This window comes from Elephas maximus, chromosome 4 (assembly GCF_024166365.1).
Source record: "Elephas maximus indicus isolate mEleMax1 chromosome 4, mEleMax1 primary haplotype, whole genome shotgun sequence".
Lineage (NCBI taxonomy): Eukaryota > Metazoa > Chordata > Mammalia > Proboscidea > Elephantidae > Elephas > Elephas maximus.
In genome coordinates, this window is record NC_064822.1 from 113,924,493 (window position 1) to 113,929,137 (window position 4,645).

The 4,645-nt window shown below is 31.5% G+C and overlaps 1 pseudogene; it reads left to right on the forward strand.

The window, feature by feature from the left end:
- Window positions 1-1,698: 1,698 nt before the first annotated feature.
- On the forward strand, window positions 1,699-2,638 carry LOC126075569 (olfactory receptor 6C75-like; annotated as a pseudogene).
- The last annotated feature ends 2,007 nt before the right edge of the window (window positions 2,639-4,645 follow it).

The following is a 4,645-nucleotide window of genomic DNA, read 5'->3' on the forward strand; positions in this document are numbered from 1 at the left end:
TTTTTTCCATTTTCATTCCCAATTATAAAGAGTATAAGGATGTATTCATTTGTATGAATAATACATATGATACTATCTGGATATAATTGGAGAAAATACTAGGGAATGTATCCTATCTGGGATAGATATCAAATATCCTGTAGTTTGTACTAACCAAGTTCTGAGCAATGATACAAGCCCAGACTTATATATATGAGTGAGAGGCGGGTAGTAGAAAATTTGCAAAAGCACAGATGTATATTTTGCCTTTTTGCCTTGGTCACTTAAAAATTTTTTTTTTTCCAATTTCTCAGTGAACTAATATTAACTGGATTGTGAGTACGTTCATAATTCCTCAACTGTTTCTCCCTTTTTGTATTCTAGAAGGAAATCCAGGAAAATACAAAAACTAAGGTAAGTACTTTAGAGTTTGATTTTTTTTTTTTTAAAGTTGTAAATTATGGCATTTTCTGTGGAAATCAAAGGCAAATATTTACTAGTGGTTTGATTTTTTTGATAATCACATTATTTCATTTTATAGTATAGAAATACAAAATGTAAGGGTACACATTCATAAAATGCACCTAAATCTGTATATTGACTTTTTCAATTAGTTATAAAAATGAACTATAGAAATGGGTAATTTGATAAAAAATGAACAAAGTCTCAGTATCAAGAAAGAGAAAAATCTTCATTCTATGGGTACCATTTTGCTACATAATAGTTAGCAATTTTTTTTTGTCTTATTATCACTTTCTACAGATTTTTCATTTATCAATAAAGGAAAAAAACAGAAGTTTTGAAGACCTTGACTACAAGAGAACCGATATGAGAAAGAACACACGGTTTTCATTTAGTAACCAATAAGTGGTGAAGCTACTTTAGGCACAAATATGTCATGAATTACTGTAACTTTTTTCTCACTTGATTCTGGAAATCACTGAGATACTCAAATTCTTAGAACTCGGTTATATGTATATATTTAATTAAACTAGGAGGAAATTATACAAGGAATCAATATGTAATTGTCCTGGGCAGGCATAAATTTTCAAATGGGAACTGAGAAAAAGAAAGTGAACACAAAAAAGTTAAAGTTTTAGGAATATAGCAGATTTTGAAAGACAATTGAAGAAGGCAACATGTTGGCAGAGAGGGTCATGACCAACATTGCAAGATTTCACAGATAAAGGTAATAGTAAAGAAGAGAAAATGTATTTTTCTGACTTGTTTGATTCTGTGTCTCTTAGGGATCATGTTCATGAAAAATTCCATTAGGAAATAGTCTAGCCAGTGTGTAAGCCAGCTAACAAAACATTCTTGGAAAGTAAAAATAAAACAACCTTGATATAGGCCTTACGAACAATGTAGCTGATTTCTAAAATGTGTTTGAGTTGAAAACTTCTGTTTAAAATGTGTTTTTGAGAGATTGTGTTTTTGAACTCACAGAAAGATTTTTTCCCTTATATTTATATATGTTCTAAAAAGTTTTTTTTTTTCTTCTTAAGACTTATTAATTATGACACTTGCCATCTTAAATGTAAGAGGGTTGTTGGAGATGGTAATAAGAAAATCCGCATACGTAGCGTCTGGGACATTGTCGTTGATCGCTAATAGCTTCTCTTTGTGTTTTATTATTTACTCTAATAATTAAGCTTTTAAATTACTGCTTCTTCACCCTTTTTTTTTAAATCTATCTTTGATAAAACCCATAAGAGAGAAATGAAGAACAATTCAATGCAGACAGAGTTCATTCTTTTGGGTTTGACAGATGACCCTGAGTTGCAAGTTGTAATTTTCCTTTTTCTATTTTTTTACATACATACTGAGTGTGACAGGGAACTTAACCATCATCATTCTCACTCTGCTGGATTCCCGCCTTAAGATACCAATGTATTTCTTCCTACGAAATTTCTCCTTTTTAGAAATCTCATTCACAACCGTTTGCATTCCAAGATTCCTGGTGAGCCTTGTGACAAAGGATGAAACTATTTCCTATGTGAGTTGTATGACTCAGTTATTTTTTTTCATCTTTTTGGGGGTAACTGAATTTTACCTCCTGGCTGCCATGTCTTATGATCGCTATGTGGCTATCTGTAAACCCCTTCATTATACCACCATCATGAGTAACACAGTTTGCTACAAACTTGTATTCAGCTCTTGGATAACTGGATTCCTGATTATCTTTCCCCCAGTGATCTTGGGACTCAAGTTGGAATTCTGTGCTTCCAATGTCATTGATCATTTTATTTGTGATTCATCTCCCATCCTGCAGATATCTTGCTCAGATACACATTTCCTAGGACTAATGTCTTTTTTCTTGGCTGTAATGACATTAATGGTCACATTGATGTTAGTGATATTTTCCTATGGCTATATCATCAAGACAATTCTCAAATTCCCTTCTGCTCAGCAAAGGACAAAAGCCTTTTCTACCTGTTCTTCCCACATGATTGTGGTTTCCATCTCTTACGGCAGCTGTATCTTCATGTACATTAAACCATCAGCAAATGATAGAGTGACTTTAAGCAAAGGAGTAGCTGTGCTCAATACCTCAGTGGCCCCCTTATTAAACCCCTTCGTTTACACTCTAAGAAATCAGCAAGTGAAGCAAGCCTTCAAGGACATGGTCCAGAAAGTTTTATTTACTTTAAACAAATAAGAAAATATCAGAGTATGAAGAAGTATGAATATAAATGTTGCCTTGTTTACCTTGGTTTACTTTGTCTTACTTTGTGTATATTTTCAGATTATATTGGCAATTTCAGCCTGTTTTGAGGCTCCTTCTATGCTATCATTTCTGGCTACAGATTGTATTCTACAAACCTTTTCCTTTATTCATTTAAAAATTCAAAGTTTACATGCTGTATTGTTCATAGATCATATTGGCTGAAACATGTTTTCAATGATGCTTTCCAGGAGTGGTCATATAAATAGAATGTTTGTACTAAGAATCATTTTTTTTAAGGTAAAATGGACTTCTCAAAGTAAATTATAAAGTCAATTAGTCAAGGAAAAGATTTCAGTGATAATAGATATAGCATTATGCTCTTTGGAATAAACATGTTTCATAAGTGTGATTTTTATGTGTAAATAGATTATACACATTATAGTGTTAATCAAAGTAGGATTTATTTTATAATAACTTATTTTACAAAATTCCTTTTCATTTGGCAAGGCTAAACTTTGATCATTTTGTGTGTGATTAATACATAAGAATAAATAAGAATCCAATTTTATATGACCTCATACACAATAATTTTTTAAAATTAAATTCTAAAATTTTTAATGTTTTAACATGAGTAAAGTCCAACTATGCCAGTGATTTGAATTATAATTAAGAAATTATTTTATTGCCTTGCTTCAAAGCCAAAGGTATATTATGTCTTTTTTACAGAACTTCCTTGAATAAATAAAGCTATTTTGTCTTCTACGTAAAACATTCCTTGTTTGAATAAATACTCATGTCTCCATATAATGCTAAATTAAACTTGAGTATTTTGTTTGAGTTATTTTGTGCTTTTGGTGTTGTTGCAGGTGATGATAGTGATACAGGCTAGATCTCAGAAGGGTAAGTGAAGTCAGTGGGATTTTTTCCTTTTTTTGTTAACTCAGTTGTTTGTAATATAAAGCATGGTTATTGACCAAAAGAAATGCGGTAAAGAAAATGTGAGTACATTAATTCAAATTCCCTAGGACAAACAGCGGTGTTTATATATCATTGAAAGAAAACTTAAAATTTCTCAGTTCCCCCTAAGGACAGAAACTAAACCTGTAGAACTAAATGTTGTAAATTCTTTGGTATTAATTGAGGCCCATTACACATGTTAGGTTCTAAACAATTCTGGCTGTAATTTTTTTTTTTTAAATACTATTCACAACCAAGAGGATCCAGGGATTCTCAGGGATTTGTTTCCAGGTTAGGGGTAGAAAGCATACAAGTTGGGTCTGGAACATCTTATTGTGCCAGAAGAAAAGAAAACAAAAAAAGTTATATCATGAGGATACATGAACCAATTTGACCTCTAGTCCTTACCTTAAGATGAGACAACTAGAGCATAAAAAAGAACAATGCTTTTAATAGATTAAACATATCAAACATATAAAAATACATGAGTTTATATTATTATAAAAGGAAATAAACCGATTGATCACCAGTGGAAGGTGGGAGTGTTTATAATAGAGGTATCAGGTTGAAAAGACCTGAACACACTGATCAATCTAAGAATTCATAAAAGTAGGTCAACCAGTTATTATGTACCTCATGACATGGTGCAATAGGAAACATACAACCTCAACTCTCAACAATTTTTGCCTAAAAACATGAACCCAAATCAATAACCTAGATCTAATTAACTTGTAAGAGGAAATTGGGTAATAGAGAAACCAGTTAACTGATATAAAGAAGCAATCACTTCAATAATCAGGACATTGTACAGTACAAATAACTTGGTTTCTTCATCAAATGACTCAAGAAAAAAAAAAAAACTGTTGTAAAATTTAAAAAAATTAAGTGAAATAAACCAATGTAATATATGACTCTTGTTTGGATTCTGATTCAAGTACATCAATTGCAAAACACAAACAAAAACAAAACAACAGAATGTCTTTGCATGAACCACGGAATCTTGAATACACACTGCACAGGAGAATCTATTATTATTTATTA